The sequence below is a fragment of the Coregonus lavaretus genome (assembly GCF_964263955.1).
Source record: "Coregonus lavaretus genome assembly, chromosome: 11".
Lineage (NCBI taxonomy): Eukaryota > Metazoa > Chordata > Actinopteri > Salmoniformes > Salmonidae > Coregonus > Coregonus lavaretus.
In genome coordinates this window covers 29876312-29903270 of record NC_139998.1, presented here as the reverse complement: position 1 = coordinate 29903270, position 26959 = coordinate 29876312, and the positions used below count along the sequence as shown (strand labels likewise).

The following is a 26959-nucleotide window of genomic DNA, read 5'->3' as shown; positions in this document are numbered from 1 at the left end:
TGAGGGACCATAGTAAAGCAGTGTTTTTTCTAGTGGAGATGACGGCTCAGTCTCTCCAGCTCTTTAAACCAGAGAACGACTGTGGCACAGAGTGTGAGACAGGGAATGGGGCCTATCTCTACAGATATGAGTCAGTGAATGTGGCAGCCAGTGCACTCAAATCCTCTCCCAGCACAGGACATTTCCGTGAACTCTGTGAAGGGAAAGAACAAACAAAAAAGCGACATGAGGTCTCATTTGAGAGTGTGTTAGCATGATTATGCCTTTTCTCCCATAGAGGTTTCAGGTTGTGCTGTGCAGCAGGACTGTTGTGGTGGTATGAGTTGTGATGCCAGTCAGTGGTTGTAGGTCTGGCAGGGCATCTTCAGGCCAGAGGCTGCAGGTGTTACTGTGTGAAATTCAAACCTCTCACCCTCACTCTGCTGGCACCACAGTCGTGACATAATGCCTGCCAATGTGTTAGAGGTGTGTTCATTATTACAGAACTGGAAACTGAATCCAGTCTATGAAGACGTAAACAAGACAACCTTTCTTACAACATGTGCCTTTCTTTGAAGAGTCAGGGTTTTCCAAGTACTTAGTGTACATAACTTAACCCAGAGGTTCCCAAACTTTTTTGCCCGCAACCTCATTTTGATATATTAAAGAAATCAACACCCCACCATGTGAAGAAAGTGATGCAATCGATGGCCAGTGTTTACTTTTTGAATTTGGGCTATTACAGTCTATTACAAATCAGTCTGACATTACTTTTGACAGTATTTCAATCTGAAGGAAGTATGGTTTGAAATGACTGAAATGCATCATGAAAGTATTGGGTAGTTCAGAAGATCATCAGGTAATAATTTTGTATGATCTTCTGTGTAGAAAATAACATTATCATTGATGATGTTCTTTTTCCCCCAGTCTGATTTAGTGCCTGGTCTTGTCCACTCTGTTTTAATGAGACCTGCACGGCTTGTGGGCTGGTAGAGGGAACCAGAAGACATATACAGTTGAAGTCGGAAGTTTACATACACCTTGGCCAAATACATTTAAACTCAGTTTTTCACAATTCCTGACATTTAATCCTAGTAAAAATTCCCTGTCTTAGGTCAGTTAGGATCACCACTTTATTTTAAGAATGTGAAATGTCAGAATAATAGTAGAGAAAATGATTTATTTAAGCTTTTATTTCTTTCATCACATTCCCAGTGGGTCAGAAGTTTACATACACTCAATTAGTATTTGGTAGCATTGCCTTTAAATTGTTTAGCTTGGGTCAAACGTTTCGGGTAGCCTTCCACAAGCTTCCCACAATAAGTTGGGTGAATTCTGGCCCATTCCTCCTGACAAAGCTGGTGTAACTGAGTCAGGTTTGTAGGCCTCCTTGCTCGCACACGCTTTTACAGTTCTGCCCACAAATGTTCTATAGGATTGAGGTCAGGGCTTTGTGATGGCCACTCCAATACCTTGACTTTGTTGTCCTTAAGCCATTTTGCCACAACTTTGGAAGTATGCTTGGGGTCATTGTCCATTTGGAAGACCATTTGCGACCAAGCTTTAACTTCCTGACTGATGTCTTGAGATGTTGCTTCAATATATCCACATAATTTTCCTTCCTCATAATGCCATCTATTTTGTGAAGTGCACCAGTCCCTCCTGCAGCAAAGCACCCCCACAGCATGATGCTGCCACCCCCGTGCTTCATGGTTGGGATGGTGTTCTTCGGCTTGCAAGTCAACCCCTTTTTCCTCCAAACATAATGGTCATTATGGCCAAACAGTTCTATTTTTGTTTCATCAGACCAGAGGACATTTCTCCAAAAAGTATGATCTTTGTCCCCATGTGCAGTTGCAAACCGTAGTCTGGCTTTTTTATGGCGGTTTTGGTGCAGTGGCTTCTTCCTTGCTGAGCGGCCTTTCAGGTTATGTCAATATAGGACTCGTTTTACTGTGGATATAGATACTTTGTACCTGTTTCCTCCAGCATCTTCACAAGGTCCTTTGCTGTTGTTCTGGGATTGATTTGCACTTTTCGCACCAAAGTACGTTCATCTCTAGGAGACAGAACGTGTCTCCTTCTTGAGCAGTATGATGGCTGCGTGGTCCCATGGTGTTTATACTTGCGTACTATTGTTTGTACAGATGAACGTGGTACCTTCAGGATGAACCAGACTTGTGGAGGTCTACAATCTTTTTTCTGAGGTCTTGGCTGATTTCTTTTGATTTCCCCATGATGTCAAGTAAAGAGGCACTGAGGTTGAAGGTAGGCCTTGAAATACATCCACAGGTACACCTCCAATTGACTCAAATGATGTCAATTAGCCTATCAGAAGCTCTTAAATCCATGACATCATTTTCTGGAATTTTCCAAGCTGTTTAAAGGCACAGTCAACTTAGTGTATATAAACTTCTGACCCACTGGAATTGTGATACAGTGAATTATAAGTGAAATAATCTGTCTGTAAACATTTGTTAGAAAAATTTCTTGTGTCATGCACAAAGTAGATGTCCTAACCGACTTGCCAAAACCATAGTTTGTTAACAAGAAATGTGTAGAGTGGTGGAAAAACGAGTTTTAATGACTCCAACCTAAGTGTATGTAAACTTCCGACTTCAACTGTACGTGTTCCTGAGAGTCTTATCTTTCAGTGATGTGTCATAATATTTTTTAGCTTAAACGGTCCAAAAGATAAAGCCACATTTGTAGGGAAAAAAATTAAACCACTCTGTTTATTACAACTGCATCTAGTGGCTGCCGGAGGTTACTGACGTAAACCCGGTTCTATGAACCAAGTGCGATTGCATTTATTCTATTTCAGAGTTTCTCTCGTGACCACATTTTCAAATCAGGCGACCCCACATTGGGCTTGCGACCCATAGTTTGGGAAACGGTGAGTTAACCTATACAATAGTTGTGTGTACAGGTAGTTCATTCTAGGACATGCATGATGTTACCAGTGCACATTGGACAGTGCCTACGTTTTTGTCAAAATAGGGTGTCAACATCAATCTATTCGGCACTACATAGCCTAGATACAGTATCACTGAAGTGCAATATGAACCACTATCGAATGTGAAGTATCCCTCAGAGGCAGGCCAGTTCATTATAGCCTGGAGGTGTAGTCCAATTATGTGATTAGCGGGACATAGGATAGCCATCCCAACCATGGATATGCTATAGGAGACAACAAAAACAGCAACTGTAGAACTACAAGAGATATTCAAGCTTTTTACAAAAAACTGTCAGAGGGAGTTCCTCTCAGAATGAGAGGACAGAACAATGGATATCTTCTTTAAACAAGGTGAATTCTGTTACCTAATTCAGTTGGAAATGTGTTGATTTCCCCGTCTGTGGCACATTTGCGAGGAGAAGAAAAGCCTGCCTGTGCTGATGACCTTGTCCCGGTGTTTTCTTTTGGTCTGATCCGTAAAGACAACAGCTGGCAACAGGATTCTGGGTATAGAAACCTTGACAATGAGCTGCCTGTATGACGCTGTCACAAAGAGTTTGGCTCGTTAGTAGAGGACGGTGCCTGTTATATCAATACCTCAGATACACACTCCAGCTACTCACTTCTAGTATCCCATTGGGGGATGGACATTTCGTTGTGTGATATAATGGATGGGGTCTATACCCTTGGATATGAACTGTAAATGTATGTTTCTATAGTGGTATTCTCAATGCCAAAGTACAGTGGAAATATCTATATTGTGCTTTTTAAATAATTTCATTATTCGAATAGTATCATGAATTTTGGTCAGATATTTGGGTTGGATATCCGTATATTCGAAATACATGTGTTTTTTTTTAACATACTGTACGTTTTTAACCTGAGCACTGCTACGCAAGGGGTAGAGGCTGGCGCTCTATTGCTGCAGCTGTAGAGGGTGTGTGTGTGTGAGATGGGAGCGAGCAGATGGAGAGAGCGAGAGAGAGACGCAGTAGCCACTGGCCAAGGCAACTAAATTACAGCCAAGACTAGCTAACTTAGCTAACCCATATAACAGTGCCTGTCTTGACTGGAGTAGCCTAGAGAAGATAGCTAAGCTAGCTGGCTATAGCTAGCTAGGCTAATTGAGGCTACATGCTGCACTTTCTCCCCAACCCATAGCCGCGGGAAGTAAGGGTGCTATACAGTGGGGAAAAAAAGTATTTAGTCAGCCACCAATTGTGCAAGTTCTCCCACTTAAAAAGATGAGAGAGGCCTGTAATTTTCATCATAGGTACACGTCAACTATGACAGACAAAATGAGAAAAAGAAATCCAGAAAATCACATTGTAGGATTTTTTATGAATTTATTTGCAAATTAAGGTGGAAAATAAGTATTTGGTCAATAACAAAAGTTTCTCAATACTTTGTTATATACCCTTTGTTGGCAATGACACAGGTCAAACGTTTTCTGTAAGTCTTCACAAGGTTTTCACACACTGTTGCTGGTATTTTGGCCCATTCCTCCATGCAGATCTCCTCTAGAGCAGTGATGTTTTGGTGCTGTCACTGGGCAACACGGACTTTCAACTCCCTCCAAAGATTTTCTATGGGGTTGAGATCTGGAGACTGGCTAGGCCACTCCAGGACCTTGAAATGCTTCTTATGAAGCCACTCCTTCGTTGCCTGGGCGGTGTGTTTGGGATCATTGTCATGCTGAAAGACCCAGCCACGTTTCATCTTCAATGCCCTTGCTGATGGAAGGAGGTTTTCACTCAAAATCTCACGATACATGGCCCCATTCATTCTTTCCTTTACACGGATCAGTCGTCCTGGTCCCTTTGCAGAAAAACAGCCCCAAAGCATGATGTTTCCACCCCCATGCTTCACAGTAGGTATGGTGTTCTTTGGATGCAACTCAGCATTCTTTGTCCTCCAAACACGACGAGTTGAGTTTTTACCAAAAAGTTCTATTTTGGTTTCATCTGACCATATGACATTCTCCCAATCCTCTTCTGGATCATCCAAATGCACTCTAGCAAACTTCAGACGGGCCTGGACATGTACTGGCTTAAGCAGGGGGACACGTCTTGCACTGCAGGATTTGAGTCCCTGGCGGCGTAGTGTGTTACTGATGGTAGGCTTTGTTACTTTGGTCCCAGCTCTCTGCAGGTCATTCACTAGGTCCCCCCGTGTGGTTCTGGGATTTTTGCTCACCGTTCTTGTGATCATTTTGACCCCACGGGGTGAGATCTTGCGTGGAGCCCCAGATCGAGGGAGATTATCAGTGGTCTTGTATGTCTTCCATTTCCTAATAAATGCTCCCACAGTTGATTTATTCAAACCAAGCTGCTTACCTATTGCAGATGCAGTCTTCCCAGCCTGGTGCAGGTCTACAATTTTGTTTCTGGTGTCCTTTGACAGCTCTTTGGTCTTGGCCATAGTGGAGTTTGGAGTGTGACTGTTTGAGGTTGTGGACAGGTGTCTTTTATACTGATAACAAGTTAAAACAGGTGCCATTAATACAGGTAATGAGTGGAGGACAGAGGAGCCTCTTAAAGAAGAAGTTACAGGTCTGTGAGAGCCAGACATCTTGCTTGTTTGTAGGTGACCAAATACTTATTTTCCAACATAATTTGCAAATAAATTCATTAAAAATTCTACAATGTGATTTTCTGGATTATTTTTTCTCAATTTGTCTGTCATAGTTGATGTGTACCTATGATGAAAATTACAGGCCTCTCTCGTCTTTTTAAGTGGGAGAACTTGCACAATTGGTGGCTGACTAAATACTTTTTTTCCCCACTGTATATATATATTTATTTTTAAACCATATTAGTGCACTAGGCCTTAATGGAGAAAAATACTTGTCAGCAGAGCGGGGTGAAATAACCCCATCACAAAACATATTCTCGCAGCCATGCCCCAACCCCATTCAGATAAAACAACAGCCTACCTCAGGGACGGCCTGTTCAATAGGGCGATATGGGCGACGCACTGCCAAACGGGAAAAGGAAGGGACTTTTTTTCCTAATCAATTATATCACGGCAACAGTAGTTATCAGTGTTCACGTCTGATCTGCCAGCCACTAAATGTCAAATCAGGCTAAAGTCGTGCTTCAAATGGCCCCGCCCGTTTTTGGGGCGATTTCAGTCAAGTTGAAAATCGCCCAGAAGTCTCTCATAGCCTGTCATGTAAAATCTATTTTTTTCAAATTTCAAAGCTTTCAATACATTCTCTATGGGTGTCTGTGGGCTTGCACTTACGCGCTTTCGTCATACGTGACGTAACCATGAACGTAACTAAGACAATAGCGGCTAGCAGCGTCTCTGTTGCGACCTGCAGTGTGGCGTTATTTTATGTTTTTAATTTGTAGACTTAGTTTACAAACATTCTGCCAACCATGGATTTCCAGTGGTTGGTTTTGGACTGATCTTGTTGATCGTGTACATACCCGCTACGAACGGACTAAATAATGAAAACGCTGCTGGCAGCGGAATCCCAATACAGCTGGGAGACTTGGCTGGATGACAGAGTCCCGGACAGAGAAGTGGAGCCGGCCGGCTTCACCCTGGTCAGAGCGGACCGCGATCCTGGTAAGAGAGCGACTCTGTACCCCGACATTGAACTGCTTTCTGTGTCATTGCGACCTTACTATCTGCCCCGTGAGTTCCCCCAATTGTTTGTTACCGTTGTGTACTGTTGATAATCACAAGTTTACTGGAGAACTGAGACCAAGTAGAGACTTTGGACAGGGTGGATATGGTATAATAAAGGCAGTTTATTCAGAGGTAAAGATATCTGGAATCGCGTGCACGGACTCGTTCGTCAAACTCTTAGGGAGAAGAGAGCCCCGAAAACATTGTGTGCAGACATTTTATACAATAAATGATGTAGGTTGAATCTAGTAGTTCTGATCTTCTGATTGGTCCTGATGAGTTGGGCGAGGTCCCCTCCACTGTTGCATTGGCTCTGAGTCGGGTTCTCTGTCTTCAAATGTTCAGCCTAAAGAGAGGGGATTTTTGTGTGTGTGTGTGTGTGTGTTTAACAGTGATGATGTGTGTGTGTGTGTGTGTGTTATCAGTGATGATGTGTGTGTGTGTGTGTGTGTGTGTGTGTCCTCAGAGCAAGAACTCGTGAGTTGGAAGAACTGAGAGACCTATGGCGTGGGTGTTGTCCTTGGCCACCTGCTGACAAGGCTGACAAGATAGGACTCTTTTGTCCATTGTTATAGGATAGGAACAGCATTGATTGAAAACAAACGCCCAACACAAAATGGGTCATGCACAAGATTTTAGTCAGACCAAGCTATAACATTATATATTTACTACGACAGTACATTCAACCAAAAGCTAATATAACAAAGGCATCAGAGATTATTTATAATCTGTCACAGAAACTGGAATCCATCTCCCCAGATCAGTCAATAAATGCTTCTGGTATTGACTTATATGCTGCCCCTGTCTTCATGTTGTTGCTGGACATATCTTTTTTAAAATGTGTGTAGGTCACCTAAATCATCAGAAAAATTGCCCCTCCTGAGAATTTTTTCAGGAGCCGCCACTGGCCTACCTGTTGGTTGCTCGTTGTAGCCTAATCCTTCTCATTTTGATAACTTTTAATTCTGTAATTTTATTCACTCTTGCATTGCATTAGTGAACTCTCCCTCCACTTGCTACTCATTGAGCCTCTTTGCCGCTTTGATTAGCCAGCATAATCAACAATCTACACATGTGAAGGCTACCGGTCGGCCACCAGTCTTGTTATGGGGTGCACGTCATAAAAACTACATTGAAAAGTTTGTTAAAAAACTACATTGAAAAGTTTGTTGTTTTATTTAACTAATCATTTGAAATGTCGTGGTATATCCTTTTATGTAACAATGTCACATGGATATTTTAGTTGAATTTAGAAAAAGCATTTTCAGTGTTAAAACAGACCTATAATAGTTTTTTCACAAAAATGTATACTCACACAAATATCAGAATACTAACGTCCGTTCGGATATTTGAATATTCGAATAACCTAACATTAAAAGTAATAATGTAAGGCCTAAAGTAAATAATATTTCATAGCTGTTTCTAGCTACAGTGGAAGGCCTTTTTTGATTTGGTGTTCCAGCAGCTGAGGGGCACGAAGCAAAAAAAGAAAAACAGTGCTTCTGTGCACTGAAGCGTCACAATGTGAGTGCAATGGACAACCTGTTACAGATTAGTGATTCTGCTCCGAGAAAAATAAAATAAGAAATTCATCACACTGTAGTATCTTTGCACAGCACAACCCTCCCTGGCCACGCTCTAGCACATGCTTCCAATCACACTCATCATATAATCCCAGGGGTCTTTTCTCAGCATTACTCTGATTCCTCTTCTTTATTTGTTGGCTTAGTACCTGGGTGAGTGTGTGTGTACGTGGGTGCATGCATGTGTGCGCGTGTGTACACACTTGCTTGTGCGTGTGTGAAGTGGATCACAAATTAGGTTATGCAATTCGTTCTGGTCGTAAAAACAAGGAATGTAAATAAACTTCAAACCTCACCCAACCCATCCCCCTCTCAACAGTGCTTAGTTCAATGAGGAACCATATTAAGTAATGTGAGTGAGCTGAAACACTGTCTCTCGGAGGACCCATCCACCATTAAGATGACTGACTGTCACTTAATATTTGTGAAAGCCAGCTGGGACTGAGGTGCTATGATAAATGCAAGGGTCTTAATGTGAGAGAGCTGTTTGGTACTGCTGTGGTGGATGTATAGCGTGAGTGAGAGAGGGGTTGATAGCAGCGAGAGAGGGGGATGGGTCATGGAGTGGCAGCCACTTGTAACCTGAAGGTTAAACATGGGCCTTCAGGGAGTCCTATTACTGTGTACTTACTCATGGGAACTCTGCAACCAGGCATTCTGGGAGCACAGCTAGCAATCTCCTGTGTTTTCCCAGTCCAGAGCAGAGCAGTCACAGTGGCATGATGTCGGAAATGGCTGTGGACATGGATCCTAGCCAGAACCCTGTGTTTGCTCGGCTGTCTCAGAGAGCCTAAGATCTGCCTTTAACCCCTATGAGACGTGAACAGAAACATGGCACATGTACTACAAGGTGCCTCAGGCTTTCACATCACCCGACCTGTGACTTATTTTAACTGTACACAAGCCGGCCTGTGAAATACTTTTGGGAAGACATTTGGAATATGTTTACACGTGGGTCAGAGTTTCTCATGTGTCCGTGTGAGGATTGGAAAATTGTCTTTTCAGGGCATGCTGTCCGTCACACTCGGGTTCACACCTGTTTTTCTTGCATGTCCATGTTACACGCATTATACCGTTCTATTTTAAACAGTGGTGAGCTGGGGAATGTGAGTGTCTGTCCTCTTTAAATAATGCTCGACCTGGAGGGGAGCTAAATGTGTGACCTGTGTACTCCAAACAAATCAAATCATGGTCGCTTACACAGATTTGCAGATGTTATCACAGGTGCAGTGAAATGCTAGCTCCAACAGTTCAGTAATACCTAGCAATTGAAAAATAAATAATAATAATCCCGAAAAATTTGTAAATAGAGGAATTAAGAAATATCAGAATGAGCAATGTCAGAGACTGGAATTTAAATATATAAACACATAATGTATATAAATATATATACAGTACCAGTTAAAAGTTTGGACACACCTACGCATTCAAGGGTTTTTCATTATTTTTACTATTTTTTATATTGTAGAAAAATAGTGAAGACATCAAAACTATGAAATAACACATATGGAATCATGTAGTAAGCAAAAAAGTGTTAAACAAATCATAATATATTTAATATTTGAGATTCAAATAGCCACCCTTTGCCTTGACAGCTTTGCACACTCTCAACCAGCTTCATGAGGTAGTCACCTGAAATGCATTTTAATTAACAGGTGTGCCTTCTTAAAGGTTAATTTGTAGAATTTATTTCCTTCTTAATGCATTTGAGCCAATCAGTTGTGTTGTGACAAGGTAGGGGGGTATACAAAAATAGCTATATTTGGTAAAAGACCAAGTCCATATTATGGCAAGAACAGCTCAAATAAGCAAAGAGAAATGACAGTCCATCATTACTTTAAGACATGAAGGTCAGTCAATCCAGAACATTTCAAAAACGTTGAAAGTTTCTTCAAGTACAGTCGCAAAAACCATCAAGCGCTATAATGAAACTGGCTCGCGTGAGGACCTCCACAGGAATGGAAGACCCAGAGTTACCTCTGCTGCAGAGGATAAGTTCATTAGAGTTACCAGCCTCAGAAATTGCAGCCCAAATAAATGCTTCACAGAGTTCAAGTAACAGACACATCTCAACATCAACTGTTCAGAGGAGACTGTGTGAATCAGGCCTTCATGGTCGAATTGCTGCAAAGAAACCATTACTAAAGGACACCAATAAGAAGAAGAGACTTGCTTGGGCCAAGAAACAAAAGCAATGGACATTAGACCGGTGGAAACGTGTGCTTTGGTGTGGAGTCCAAATTTGAGATTTTTGGTTCCAACCGCCGTGTCTTTGTGAGACACGGTGTGGGTGAACGGATGATCTCTGCATGTGTATTTCACACCATAAAGCATGGAGGAGGAGGTGTTATGGTGTGGGGGTGCTTTGCTGCTGACACTGTCTGTGATTTATTTAGAATTCAAGACACACTTAACCAGCATGGCTACCACAGTATTCTGCAGCGATATGCCATCCCATCTGGTTTGCGCTTAGTGGGACTATCATTAGTTTTTCAACAGGACAATGACCCAACACACCTCCAGGCTGTGTAAGGGTTATTTTACCAAGAAGGAGAGTGCTGTATCAGATGACCTGGTCTCCACAATCCCCCGACCTCAACCCAATTGAGATGGTTTGGGATGAGTCGGACCGCAGAGTGAAGGAAAAGCAGCCAACAAGTGCTCAGAATATATGGGAACTCCTTCAAGACTGTCGGAAAAGTATTCCAGGTGAAGCTGGTTGAGAGAATGCCAAGAGTGTGCAAAGCTGTCATCAAGGCAAAGGGTTGCTATTTGAAGAATCTCAAATATAACATTTATTTTTATTTGTTCAACACTGTTTTGGGTACTACATGATTCCATGTGTTATTTCATAATTTTGATGTCTTCACTATTATTCTACAATGTAGAAAATAGTAAAAATAAAAAAAAAACCTGGAATGAGTTGGTGTGTCAAAACCTTTGACTGGTACGGTACATACACTGAGTGTACAAAACATTAGTGAAGATGAATGGGAGGAGACAGGTTAAAGAAGGATAAGCCTTGAGACAATTGCACCATGGATTTTGCATGTGTGCCATTCAGAGGATGTATAGACAAGACAAAAGATTGAAGTGCCTTTGAACGGGGTATGGTAGTAGGTGCCAGGTGCATCGGTTTGAGTGTGTCAAGAACTACAACGTTGCTGAGTTTTTCACGCTGAACCGTTTCCCGTGTGTATCAAGAATGGTCCACCCCTCAAAGGTCAACATGGTCCAGCATCCCTGTGGAACGCTTTCGACAACTTGTAGATTCCATGCCCAGCGAATTGACACCGTTATGAGGGCAAAAAGGTGTGCAACTCAATATTAGGTAGGTGTTCCTAATGTTTTCTGCACTCAGTGTATACTGGTGTGTAAAGACAGTATGGACAGTATATGAATAGAAAGGGTATGTACAGCAGTAGCATAGGATGAGCCATGACTACAATATAGTATATACAGTGGGGAGAACAAGTATTTGATACACTGCCGATTTTGCAGGTTTTCCTACTTACAAAGCATGTAGAGGTCAGTAATTTTTATCATATGTACATTTCAACTGTGAGAGACGGAATCTAAAACAAAAATCCAGAAAATCACATTGTATGATTTTTAAGTAATTCATTTGCATTTTATTGCATGACATAAGTATTTGATCACCTACCAACCAGTAAGAATTCCGGCTCTCACAGACCTGTTAGTTTTTCTTTAAGAAGCCCTCCTGTTCTCCACTCATTATCTGTATTAACTGCACCTGTTTGAACTTGTTACCTGTATAAAAGACACCTGTCCACACACTCAATCAAACAGACTCCAACCTCTCCACAATGGCCAAGACCAGAGAGCTGTGTAAGGACATCAGGGATAAAATTGTAGACCTGCACAAGGCTGGGATGGGCTACAGGACAATAGGCAAGCAGCTTGGTGAGAAGGCAACAACTGTTGGCGCAAATATTAGAAAATGGAAGAAGTTCAAGATGACGGTCAATCACCCTCGGTCTGGGGCTCCATGCAAGATCTCACCTCGTGGGGCATCAATGATCATGAGGAAGGTGAGGGATCAGCCCAGAACTACACGGCAGGACCTGGTCAATGACCTGAAGAGAGCTGGGACCACAGTCTCAAAGAAAACCATTAGTAACACACTACGCCGTCATGGATTAAAATCCTGCAGCGCACGCAAGGTCCACCTGCTCAAGCCAGCGCATGTCCAGGCCCGTCTGAAGTTTGCCAATGACCATCTGGATGATCCAGAGGAGGAATGGGAGAAGGTCATGTGGTCTGATGAGACAAAAATAGAGCTTTTTGGTCTAAACTCCACTCGCCGTGAAGAAGGATGAGTACAACCCCAAGAACAACATCCCAACCGTGAAGCATGGAGGTGGAAACATCATTCTTTGGGGATGCTTTTCAGCAAAGGGGACAGGACGACTGCACCGTATTGAGGGGAGGATGGATGGGGCCATGTATCGCGAGATCTTGGCCAACAACCTCCTTCCCTCAGTAAGAGCATTGAAGATGGGTCGTGGCTGGGTCTTCCAGCATGACAACGACCCGAAAGGAGTGGCTCCGTAAGAAGCATCTCAAGGTCCTGGAGTGGCCTAGCCAGTCTCCAGACCTGAACCCAATAGAAAATCTTTGGAGGGAGTTGAAAGTCCGTATTGCCCAGCGACAGCCCCGAAACCTGAAGGATCTGGAGAAGGTCTGTATGGAGGAGTGGGCCAATATCCCTGCTGCAGTGTGTGCAAATCTGGTCAAGACCTACAGGAAACGTATGATCTCTGTAATTGCAAACAAAGGTTTCTGTACCAAATATTAAGTTCTGCTTTTCTGATGTATCAAATACTTATGACATGCAATAAAATGCAAATTAATTACTTTAAAATCATACAATGTGATTTTCTGGATTTTTGTTTTAGATTCCGTCTCTCACAGTTGAAGTGTACCTATGATAAAAATTACAGACCTCTACATGCTTTGTAAGAAGGCAAACCTGCAAAATCGGCAGTGTATCAAATACTTGTTCTCCCCACTGTACATATAAAGTGGGTAAAACAGTATGTAAACATTATTCAAGTGACGAGTGTTCAATGACTCTATGTACAGTGCATTCGGAAAGTATTCAGAGCCCTTCACTTTTTCCACATTTTGTTACGTTACAGCCTTATTCTAAAATTGATTAAATACAACAAAATACTCAGCAATCTACACACCATCATCCGTAATGACAAAGGGAAAACAGGTTTTTTAGAAATTTTAGCAAATGTATTTAAAAAAAAACAGAAATACCTTATTTACAAAAGTATTCAGACCCTTTGCTATGAGACTCGAAAATTGAGCTCAGATGCATCATGTTTCCATTGATCATCTTTGAGATGTCTCTACATCTTGATTGGAGTCCACCTGTGGTAAATTCAATTGATTGGACATGATTTGGAAAGGCACATACCTGTCTACATAAGGTCCCACAGTTGACAGTGCATGTCAGAGCAAAAACCAAGCCATGAGGTTGAAGGAATTGTCCGTAGAGCTCAAAGACAGGATTGTGTCGAGGCACAGTTCTGGGGAAGGGTACCAAAAAATATATTCAGCATTGAAGGTCCCGAAGAACACAGTGGCCTCCATCATTCTTAAATGGAAAAAGTTTGGAACCACCAAGACTCTTCCTAGAGCTGGCCGCCCGGCCAAACTGAGCAATCGGGGGAGAAGGGCCTTGGTCAGGGAGGTGACCAAGAACCCGATGGTCTCTCTCACAGAGCTCTAGAGTTCCTCTGTGGAGATGGGAGAACCTTCCAGAAGGACAACCATCTCTGCAGCACTCCACCAATCAGGCCTTTATGGTAGAGTGGCCAGATAGAAGCACTCCTCAGTAAAAGGCACATGACAGCCCGCTTGGAGTTTGCCAAAAGGCACCTAAAGACTCTCAGACCATGAGAAACAAGATTCTCTGGTCTGATGAAACCAAGATAGACTGAGAGACTAGTCAGGATCGATGGAAAGATGAACAGAGCAAAACACAGAGAGATCCTTGATGAAAACCTGCTCCAGAGCGTTCAGGACCTCAGACTGGAGCGAAGGCTCACTTTCCAACAGGACAACGACCCTAAGCACACACCCAAGAAAACGCAGGATGTGCTTGAGTGGCCCAGCCAGAGCCCAGACATGAACCCGATCGAACATCTCTGGAGAGACCTGGAAATAGCTGTGCAGCGACGCTCCCCATCCAAGCTGACAGAGCTTAAGAGGATCTGCAGAGAAGAATGGGAGAAACTCCCCAAATACAGATGTGCCAAGCTTGTAGCGTCATACCCAAGAAGACTCGAGGCTGTAATCGCTGCCAAAGGTGCTTCATCAAAGTTCTGAGTAAAGGGTCTGAATAGTTATGTAAATGTTATATTTCAGCTTCCTTTTGTCCTTTTTAAAAAATTTTTTTTATAAAAACCAGATTTTGCTTTTTCATTATGGGGTATTGTGTGTAGATTGATGAGGGGAAAAAACTATTTAATCAATTTTAGAATAAGGCTGTAACGTAACAAAATGTGGAAAAAGTCAAGGGGTCTGAATACTTTCCGAATGCACTGTAGGACAGCAGTCTCTAAGGTTCAGGGCAGGGTACTTGGTGGAAGCCGGCTAGTGGTGACTGTTTAGCAGTCTGATGGCATGGAGATAGATGCTGTTCATCAGTCTCTCGGTCCCAGCTTTGATGTACCTGTACTGTCTCCGCCTTCTAGATGGTAGCGGGGTGAGCAGGCCGTGGCTCGCATGTCTGAGGTTCTTGATGTTCTTTTTGGCCTTCCTGTGACACCGAGTGCTGTAGATGTCCTATAGGGCAGGCAGTGTGCCCCTGGTGATGCGTTAGGCTGACCACACCACCCTCTGGAGAGCCATGCGGTTGCGGATGTTGCAATTTCCGTACCAGACCGACAGGATGCTCTCAATTGTGCATATGTAGCAGTTTGTGAGGGTCTTAAGGGCCAAGCAAAATGTATTCAGCCTCCTGTGGTTGAAAAGTCCATGCTGTCTGTGTGAAGGGACCATTTCAGGTTGTCAGTGATGTGCACACCAAGGAACTTGAAGCTTTTGAACGTCTCCACTGTGGCCCTGTTGATGTGGATGAGTGTATGCTCTCTCTGCTGTCTTCTGTAGTCCATGATCAGCTCCTTTGTTTTGTTGACATTGAGGCAGAGGTTATGTTCCTGGCAGCACTCCGCCAGAGCTCTCACCTCCTCCCTGTAGGCTGTTTCATCGTTGTTGGTAATCAGGCCTACCACTGTTGTGTCGTCAGAAAACTTGATGATTGAGTTGGAGACGTGCGTGGCCACGCAGTCATGGGTGAAAAGGGAGTACAGCAGGAGGCTGAGCACACACCCTTGTGGGACCCACGTATTGAGGATCAGCATGGTGGAGGTGTTGTTGCCTACCTTCACCACTTGGTGTCGGCCTGTCAGGAAGTCCAGGACCCATTTGCACAGGGAGGGATTCAGACCCAGGGCCCTGAGCTTAATGATGAGCTTGGAGGGCACTATGGTGTTGAAGGCTGAGCTTTAGTCGATGAACAGCATTCTTACATAGGTATTTATCTTGTCCAGGTAGGATAGGGCAGTGTGCAGTGCAATGGCGATTGCGTTTTCAGTGGATCTGTTGGGGCGATATGTGAATTGTAGTGGGTCTAGGGTGTCGGGTAAGGTGGAGGTGATATGGTCCTTAACTAGCCTCTCAAAGCACTTCATGATGATAGAAGTGAGTACTGTGGGGCGATAGTAATTTAGTTAAGTTACTTTTGCTTTCTTGGGTACAGGAACAGTGGTGGACATCTTGAAGAAAGTGGGGACAACAGACTGGAATATGGAGAGATTGAATATGTCCATAAACACTCCAGCCAGCTGGTCAGCACATGCTCTGAGTACTCGGCTTGAGATGCTGTCTGGGCCGGCAGCCTTGCGAGGGTTAACACTCTTAAAGGACTTACTCATGTCGGCCAAGGAGAATGAGAGCACACAGGCCTCGTGAGCGTCAGGGGCCCGCGTTGGCAGCTCAATGTTGTTTACCTCGAAGCGGGCAAAGAAGGTGTTTAGCTCATCCGGAAGCGAGACGTCAGTGTCCATGACGTGGCTGGCTTTCCCATTATAATCCATGATTGTCTAGAGTCCCTGCCACATACATCTCCTGTCTGAGCCGTTGAATTGCGACTCCAAGTTGTCCCTGTACTATCGTTTTGCCTCTGAGTGCTTTACGGAGGTCGTAGCTGGTCTGTTTGTACACGACCATGTTTTTTTGCGAATGCTGCCATCTATCAACAGCTTTTAGTTTGGATAAGGTCTAATCATCACAGTGAGAACAATATCCTCTATGGTCTTCCTGATGAACCCTGTTACCGAGTCAGTGTATACGTCAATACTATTCTGAGGCGACCCAGAACATTTCCCAGTCTGCATGATCAAAACAATCTTGAGCCATAGATTCCGATTGGTCAGACCAATGTTGAACTGTCCTTACCATGGAAGCTTCCTGTTTAAGTTTCTGCCTATAGGTGGGGAGGAGCAGAATGGAGGTGTGATCTATTTTGCTGAAGGGAGGGCGGGGGAGGGACTGGTAGCCGTACTGGAAGGGAGAGTAGCAATGATCCAGGGTCCATGTTGTGCCTATAGCACAGGAGAAGTGTTGATAGAATTTTGGTAGCGTTTTCCTCAGATGTATTTTATTAAAGTCTCCAGCTACAATAAATGCAGCCTCAGGATATGCAGTTTCCAGTTTTCACATAGTCCAGTGTAGTTATTTTAGAGCCGTCGTGGTGTCGGCTTGGGGGGGAATATACACCGCAGTGATGATGACCAAAGAAAATGATCTCGGGAGGTAATGCGATCGGAATTTGCTGGTAAGGTATTCCAGATCGGGAGAACAAAAGGACTTGAGTTCCTCTACGTTACCACAATCACACCATGAGTTGTTAATCATGAAACAAACCCCTCCCTCTTTCTTTTTCCTGGAGAGTTCTTTCTTCCTGTCCGTTCGATGGATGGATGAAGAACCCCGCTGGCTGAATGGACGAGGACAATATATCCGGAGAGAGCCATGATTCTGTAAAACAGAGTATGTTACAGTCCCTGATGTCTCTCTGGAAGGAGATCCTCGCCCTGAGCTCGTCTGCTTTATTATCCAGGGACTGAACGTTAGTGAATAATATAGTCTGAAGCGGTGGATGGTATGCACACCGCCTGACTCCGACTATGGTCCCACTCCTTCTACCTCTTCTCCGGCGTCACCATTTTGGTGCAGCCCCCGGGATGAATAGAGCTGCATCGGGAAGTTCAAACAAAGAATCGAGGTCAGGCAAGTCAAATTTCTGCCCAAATTTCTGGTGAGTGACTGCCGATCTAATATCCAAAAGTTATTTCCGACTGTAGGTAATAATACCAAAAACCTTATGAGCAAATAATGTAAGAAATAACAAAACAAAACTAGAGCAAAGTTGTCTAAGAGCTAGAAACAGGGCAATGTTTCTGTCGCCGCCATGTTGTTCTAAACGTGGCTATATGAGGTGTTTCTCACTGTGATGGTGTTGGTGTGCTCCTCTTTGACACCAGTGTGGAGCTGCTGTGTGTGATGAATGGAATCAGCCTTGGACAATGGCAGCCTCCGCCTCCCCTTCCCCCTCTGCAGTGATTCAATATCTCCCAGCATTCCAGGTTGTGCCCTTTACTCCACTAATGGTGCTGCTGACCCTCCCAGACTCCTGACTGCAGACCACTGATAATAGAAGGCTTTTAATTGCTTTTCTACTATAAACTAGTCCCTCCAGGGATTCTTTGTGATATTTGCATGGCAGTATGCAAGGATGTTATCCAATTTGCAGCCAAAAAAATATTGAGATGACTTTACTGTTTTATGCAGAAATAGTGCAGTGATTGGTCAAATTTGCAAGCCCACGCATAATATGGTGGGAATTGTTGAATTTGTACAACAACAAAAGAAATCACAGAATCGCGGAATCCTGGAGTGACTGATAAACAAGTCATAGGTCTTGTTTTTTTGTGATCATATATTCTTAATCAATTATCCAATTTTGTGAAGACCAACTGAACATTTCGCATGGCTGAGAAGTCACAGGCTCGTTATACTGTAGTTGGATGATTCTGTCCACCTCTAAACTTGGAAGTGTTGGTCACATTATCCAGTCAGGAATCCCTGCTGATAGTTAGGAGTGGGAGACGTTCACAGAGGAGAACCGGGAGGAGAGATGCTGGTATTTGGCCATTTCATGCATAGCTGGAATCCACAAACAAAGGAGTGAGTGAGGGGAGGACTGTATGCTGGTTTTATCCCCCTAGTTCAGTGTTTCCCGACTCCAGTCCTCGAGTACCCCCAACAGCACACATTTTTGTTGCAGCCCCGACAAACTCACCTGATTCAACTCATTGAGGGCTTGATGATTAGTTGGCAAGTTTAATTAGGTGTGCTTGTCTGGTTGCATGTCTTGTGTTGTACCGATGAGTTTCCAAACTGTGTGCCAACTGCTTGAACAGACAGTTTGGTACCTTCAACACATCAATACCTCGCACAAAGACCAATAATGATGCAGTCAATCTCTCCTCAACTTTGAGGCAGGAGAGATTGACATGCATGTTACTGACACTTGCCCTCCGTGTACATCTAAGTGCGATACATGCTGCTTTGTTCTGGACCGACTTTAATTTACCTATGTCCCTCTTTGCCGCACATGACCACACAGCTGGGCAGTAGTCCAGGTGCGACAAAACTAGGGCCTGCAGGACCTGTCTCATCGACTAAGATGTCAAGAAGGCAGAGCAACACCCTATCATGGACAGACCTCTTCCCATTTTAGCAACCATTGAGTCTATATGTTTTGACCATGACAGCTTGCTATCTAGGGTTACACCCAGCAGTTGAGTCTCCTCAACTTGCTCAATCACCACATTATTCAATAATAGATCTAAATGAGGTTGAGCTAGTGGTTCATCCCAAAAATGAGGCTTTTCGTTTTTTGAGATATTTCGCACCAGCCTATTGCTGGTTACCCATTCTAAAACTGACTGGAGCTCTATGTTCAGGGTGTCAGTATTTTTGTTTTACTGTTGCAGCCAACGTGTATACTTTTGAGTCGTCAGCGTACATAGACACACAGGCTTTATTCAAGGTCAATGGAAGTTCATTAGTAAAAACAGAAAACAATAATGGCCCTAGCCGGCTGCCCTGTGGTACACCACACTGAACTGAATTTGCATGAGAGAGGCTTCCATTAAAGAAAACCCTCTGTGTTCTATTAGATAGGTAACTCTCAATCCATAATAAGGCAGAGGATGCAAATCTATAACGCCTATGTTTTTTCAGCAATAGTTTATGATCAATGTTCCCTCTAAGGTTAAGAGCAATGTTCCCTCGTGCAGTAGCCTTGAGACTGCCACGCAGCTCCTCCAGGATTGCCGTGCAGAAGAAATATCAGCCCACAGAGAGAAGCACGAGTTCGAACTTCACTAAACTTTCTAAAGCAGTGGTCACCAACCAGTCGATCGTGAAGTGCCTTGAACATTTCTGTAAAAAAAACAACGATAAAGCCTTTTTATTCGTTTCGAGTTGCTGACGGTAGGTGCACCCATTTCATGTGTCTGAAGGTACAAACTTTGCCTTCCCGGCGGGCCCGGAGAGCAAATCAAGTGCACTATAGGCCTACCGCTGGCCAATCAGATGGCTCAGATTACTGTGTCTGCAATAACGTAGCAGGCATAAAAGAAAGCTAAAGCAAAGTTGATACTGTGAGATTTGAAAACATTTAAAACTATGGCGGCAGGTAGCCTAGTGGTTAAGAGGTTGGGCCAGTCACCAAAATGTTGCTGGTTTGAATCCTTGAGCTAACTAGGTGAAAAATCTGTTGATATGCCCTTGAGCAAGACACTTAAACCTAATTGCTCCTGTCGCTCTGGATAAGAGTGTCTGCTAAAATGTAAATGTATTTAACTAGAGAGAGACTGTCAACGAATACAGTGAAGAGCTGCTGTTTTTATGAGTGAGTTCATGTTTAAGTTCTTACTCAGCGCTGTCAACACTTTGCATTCAGCACTTTTATAACCATAAAATGCGAGTTCTTCCTGTTTCAACTCAGCGCTACAACAAGCACTGCAGCAGTAATGAATGAGTAGGAATGTGTATCTATAGGCTTGCTTAGTTGTTATTATTAGCGGCTTGGGTCTTTTTTAATATCAAGGAATATTTGACTTTCTCTGTTCATAGGAGTAACAATATGAATGTGTGCATGAGACAGAAATAATGTGGTGCGACTCGAGTTTCATCATCAGCTGGAAGACGGTGTCCCTTTTTGGTCAGTCAGTAGAGGAAAGGGAGAGTGGAGGGATGTTGAGAGGCGAACCATCATTCTGCTCTCTTCCTCCACTAAGACTGACCATCAGATGCAGGCAGCATTAGCACAGTAAAATAAAAATAAAAAGCAAATGATTTAAATGTATGCTCACTCAGCTGTGCCTCACAAGTAATACAGCAATGGATCTATTACTGGTGTGATCATATACCTAAAATTTTGAAATATAATTAAATTTTCCCTGTTAACACTATCAACGTTTCCCTTTACTGTGGCTATTGTGATTGAATCAACGCAATATTAGCCACTTTCAATGCAACATACCGAAACAAAACTAACTATGCAAGAGATTTTGTTGTAGGCAGAATGCATCGGAGTAGGATTCTATTGCATTGACATGCACGACTCAACCCTTACTCTACACAGACCTGTGCGGCATAAACAAACAGAGCTGCAGTAGGCCTATATGCAAATAGACCATTGCCATATATGGATCTCTGCCATTTACTTTGAACTGAACTGTGTTTACAGCATGAGCTGTCGTGATTAGATGCACTTGTTTTGAGATCAAAGCAAGAGCTGCATGTAGCTAGCTACCTGTGCACATTTTGTTTATATCCTTTCCTAGTTAGTAAGTTATTAGCCCAGTTATACATAATTTGTTGTCAGCAATAGGGGAGTGACTGCTTCCTACAAGAGCAAAAAAAATTGTACATTTCTAGACATCTTTGAAAAGAGATTCAGGTAAAGAGCTTTTTTTTTGTCTTAATGGGGCAGTGTTGTATTTTGAGACAGGCTTGAATAAGCTAAGTAGCCAATAGGCAGAGGGTAGCATAATTTGTCTGATTCTCTGTAATAATGGTATGGGAATAATAATGCATTTTATTTTGTAAAGTGGTTTCTTGCATCAAACAACACAACAACATTCAGTTCATTTCAGTCACAACAATTCATTTCAGTCACCTCCTTGTCTGAAGGATAAGTGGATAAATAGGTTCATGTCAAGCCCTGCATGTTTTTTTTCAAAGGTTTCATGGAATGTAGGCCTACATTGAACACCACACATTGGCTGCTACTGTAGGCTGAATGATAGAACAGCTATTTCCGTCTTAAAATGTTATGGTAGGCCTATATTATATGATCAAATAGCCACAGTAGCCTTCTTGGCCACTGTTAAAACTTTAAAAGGGTAGAGCCTCAGTGTTCACAGTAAACGCACACTGGAAGTTGCACAGAATTTTCACAACGTTGAAGTTTGCGCTCAGCAGACCTGAAATCTACTCAGTGCTGAACATAATTTGAGGGAACATTGGTTATGATCAATGACATCAAAAGCTGCACTGAAGTCTAACAGAACAGCTCCCACAATCTTCTTACTATCAATTTCTTTCAGCCAATTGTCAGTCATTTGTGTCAGTGCCTAGCATGTTGAGTGCCCTTCCCTTTAAGCATGCTGAAAGTATGTTGTTAATTTGTTTTCTGTAAAATAACTTTGTATTTGATCAAACACCATTTTTTCCAAAAGTTTGCTAAGCACTTGTAACAGGCTGGTTGGTCGGCTGTTTGAACCATTAAAGGGTGCTCTGCTATTCTTGGGTAGCGGAATGACCTTTGCCTCCCTCCATGTCTGAGGGCACACAACGTCTTCTAGGCTTAAATTGAAGATTTTGCAAACAGGAGTCACAATATATACCGCTACCAACCTCAACAATTTATCATCCAGGTTGTCAGTACCAGGTGGTTTGTCCTTATAGACAGCAACAACAAAAAATCACCTCTTCCACACCCACTTTGTGGAACTCAAAACTACAGTGCTTGTCTTTCATTATTTTGTCTATGATCCATGAATATGAAGACTCATCATTTGTTGTTTGCATGTCATGCCTAAGTTTGCTAATCTTGTCAACAAAAAAAGTGGTTGGCAATATCAAAGGGTTTTGTTATGAACAAGCCATCTGCCTCAATGAAGGATGGAACCCAGAATTTAATTTAAAGTACTCCATAGCGGCCTCCCGAGTGGCGCAGTGGTCTAAGGCACTGCATCACAGTGCTAGCTGTGCCACTAGAGATCCTGGTTCGAGTCGAGGCTCTGTCGCAGCCGACTGCGACCGAGAGACCCATGGGGCGGCGCACAATTGGCCCAGCGTCGTCCAGGTTAGGGGAGGGTTTGGCCGGCAGGGATGTTCTTGTCCCATTGCGCACTAGCGACTCCTGTGGCGGGCCAGGCGCAGTGCACGCTGACATGGTCGCCAGGTGTACAGTGTTTCCTCTGACACATTGGTCAAGAAGCAGTGCGGCTCGGTTGGGTTTTGTTTCGGAGGACGCACGGCTCTCGACCTTCGCCTCTCCTGTGTCCGAACGGGAGTTGCAGCAATGGGACAAGACTGTAACTTCCAATTGGATACCACGAAATTGGGGTAAAAAAAAAAAGGACTCCATAGCTTTTTACCATTATTCTTTATATCATTTATATTTGTTCCATAGTATAGTTTATTCTTCTTTTTGTTTTGTTTAGTTACGTGATTTCTCAATTGTATGTTTGCCAGTCTGCTGTGTTGTCAGACTTAATTGCTATTTCCTTTGCCTCATCCTTCTCAGCCTCACAGTTTTTTAATTCATCATCTATCAATGGGGATTTGGCAGTTCGAACAGTCAGTTTCTTGATGGGCGCATGCCTATCAGTAACCGGAAGAAGCAGTTTCATAAATGCTTCAAGTGCAGAGTCAGGATGTTCCTCATTACTCTTCGACATAGGAATCATGGCAAAACCTCTTGTAAGATCGTTCATACACAATTTTAGGCAGGGTCTTTGGAACTACTTTTTCTAGATATGGCTATTATATTATGATCACTACATCGGGAGAAGTCTGTCCATAATAAAGCTCTGCTCTGCCTTCTGAACAACACTATCAACAAGGAAGGTACTACAGGCCCTAGTTTTGTTGCACCTGGACTAATGTCCTGTCGTGTGGTCAGGTGCCACAAAAAGGGACTGCCACAAAAACGAACAGACTATGGGAGGCGCACAGTACTACATAGAACCATGATTACATTGAATTCTATTCCACATCAAGTAACAGATGCAAGCAGTAGAATCAGATTTAAAAAACAGATACAAATAAACCTTATGGAACAGCGGGTTCTGTGAAGAGACACACACACACAGGCACAGATACACACATACACATACACCTGCCAACACGTGCTCTACACACACGTACACATGGATTTTGTATTGTAGATACAGTTGAAGTCGGAAGTTTACATACACCTTAGCCAAATACATTTAAACTCAGTTTTTCACATTTCCTGACATTTAATCCTAGTAAAGATTCCCTGTCTTAGCTCAATTAGGATCACCACTTCATTTTAAGAATGTGAAATGTCAGAATAATGGTAGAGAGAATGATTTATTTCAGCTTTTATTTCTTTCATCACATTCCCAAATACACTCAATTAGTATTTGGTAGCATTGCCTTTAAATTGTTTAGCCTTTTTTAAATTGTTTAGCCTTCCACAAGCTTCCCACAATAAGTTGGGTGAATTTTGGCCCATTCCTCCTGACAGAGCTGGTGTAACTGAGTCAGGTTTGTAGGCCTCCTTGCTCACACACGCTTTTTCAGTTCTGCCCACAAATTTTCTATAGGATTGAGGTCAGGGCTTTGTGATGGCCACTCCAATACCTTGACTTTGTTGTCTTTAAGCCATTTTGCCACAACTTTGGAAGTATGCTTGGGGACATTGTCCATTTGGAAGACTCATTTGCAACCAAGCTTTAACTTCCTGACTGATGTCTTGAGATGTTGCTTCAATATATCCACATAATTTTCCTTCCTCATGATGCCATCTATTTTGTGAAGTGCACCAGTCCCTCCTGCAGCAAAGCACCCCCACAGCATGATGCTGCTACCCCCGTGATTCACGGTTGGGATGGTTTTCTTCGGCTTGCAAGTCCCCCTTTTTCCTCCAAACATAATGATGGTCATTATGGCCAAAGAGTTCTATTTTTGTTTCATCAGACCAGAGGACATTTCTCCAAATAGTACGATCTTTGTCCCCATGTGCAGTTGCAAACCGTAGTCTGGCTTTTTTATGGCGGTTTTGGAGCAGTGGCTTCTTCCTTGCTGAGCGGCCTTTCAGGTTATGTCGATATAGGACTAGTTTTACTGTGGATATAGATACTTCTGTACCTGTTTCCTCCAGCATCTTCACAAGGTCCTTTGCTATTGTTCTGGGATTGATTTGCACTTTTCGCACCAAAGTACGTTAATCTCTAGGAGACAGAACGCGTCTCCTTCCTGAGCAGTATGACGGCTGCGTGGTCCCATGGTGTTTATACTTGCGTACTATTGTTTGTACAGATGAACGTGGTACCTTCAGGCGTTTGGAAATTGCTCCCAAGGATGAACCAGACTTGTGGAGGTCTACAATGTTTTTTTCTGAGGTCTGATTTCTTTTGATTTTCCCATGATGTTTTTCATTTTCTGGAATTTTCCAAGCTGTTTAAAGGCACATTCAACTTAGTGTATGTAAACTTCTGACCCACTGGAATTGTGATACAGTGAATTATAAGTGAAATAATCTGTCTGTAAACAATTGTTGGAAAAATTACTTGTGTCATGCACAAAGTAGATGTCCTAACCAACTTGCCAAAACTATAGTTTGTTAACAAGAAATTTGTAGAGTGGTTGAAAAACAAGTTTTAATGACTCCAACCTAAGTGTATGTAAACTTCCGACTTCAACTGTACATGGCAACACCTCCTCCATTTGTATTTCTATCTTTTCTATATATTCTATAACCATGTATAGCTACTACTGCATCATCAAAGGAATTATCTAAGTGTGTTTCAGAGATGGCCAGAAAATGAACCTTGTCAATTTCAAAATCACTTTTGCTATCCATACTACATGGTCGAAGCAAGAGAAGAAGAGAAGCTTACTCCAAGTCCGTCAAAACCTCCAAACGGTCTAAACCATTTGATTATGAGATGGGTGGAATCCAAAGTTCTGCTATATATTCAGTGGGTAGGTCATAGCTAATTTTTCAAGATAAAATATTGATACATTACTAGCTCTAACACTTTTAATCTGCACAAATTACAAATTAATTAGTGGGTGATGATGATTTCAGATCAAAAGTGTGTACACCATAGACATATACATCATTTACACACACACGCACACACGCACGCACACACACACACATACACACACACACTTTTAATATAGAATGTCAAATGAATGTGTTTATGCAAAAAATGTTAGTGCATTGCATCAATTCGTTCTTCTAATCAAACTGAATCGCACCGAATCGTTTCAAACTAAAACGTATCGTTCCTGTATCGTATCGGAGCCCATGAATCTAGACATGTATCGAATCATACTTCTTATGGTAACACTGTTACCCAGGGCAGGTAGGCAGACAGTGCAGGTGTTTGAGGTGAGAGCCACAGTAGGCAGAGTACAGTCTGAATAATTAATGTCATTGGATCGAATATGTGATGTATAAACACCCAGGGCAAGGCATCCGGTGGCCTTTTAAAGGATGCTAACATCTTGTCCCGGTGCTTTCTTGTGCTGTGAGTGACAGCAGGGTTCAGATCCCTGTCTTTTCTCTCTCCACCCTGGCACCTGTTCGCTCCACTGTCTGCCTGGCTAGTCTGGTCTGGGCAGCCTGGGAGGGAGACGGTTACAGAAATGCTGCTTTTGGCTGGGGTCCAGCAGAGCTTTCAGACATCTGGGGGAATGGAACTGCTTAGCATGCAGGTAGCAGCTCACAGGAAGCAACTAACGCTTTTGATGCTTTGATGCTCATTTTCCCCACTGCTGCCAGCGTGGTCGGTGGGACAGTGGAACAGAGGAGAGGTCCACTGGTCTAATTGGTTCAGATCACACAGATATCTTCATGCTGTCCCTCTACACAGCCATGCTTTAGTCTGTAAAAGACTGCTCCTCATGTTCCTGAATTAATAAAGTAGGGAAAGGGACCTTCTTGTGCTTTATTTGAAGGATGCTGTATTATTTCTTGTGATGAGGTTGCCCAAAAGAAAGAGCTATGGCATGTATTTGCTTTTTCACTGAACAACAAAGCAGTAGAGCCTACTTTTTCAAGTTACAGTTCACCCTGAAGTTACAGGGTATTTTGGGAGATTGCCTTATATGGCTCCTGAGGGATACTGTATGCTCATTGTCTGAATTAGGACTTCTTGAAATTACTATTTGTCTTCCTGTGCCCTCTAAAACCTTTGGTTTGTTCAGACCCAGGTCTTAAGGTCAAGCAAAGCTCTTTCCAACCTGATAGTCATCTACAGTACCTACTTGGATTTAGTCTACCTGATAGATTAACCTACAAAATGTCTCAGATAAGAAAATAGGTTATCATTGTTCCAGTTCTGCACATCATCTTTCTTCTCTGTGTATATTGGAAAAAGCAGCATCTGTCTTGCTCTGCTCATGTCTGGAAAGGAGA

At 42.9% G+C, this 26959-nt stretch overlaps 1 protein-coding gene across 1 annotated transcript in view; it reads left to right on the top strand.

Annotated features, from left to right (window-relative positions):
• The window catches only part of LOC311137411 (semaphorin-4B-like), an 89959-nt gene that overhangs the window by 734 nt on the left and 62266 nt on the right, over positions 1-26959 (top strand). The gene's annotated exons all lie outside the window — the stretch shown is intronic.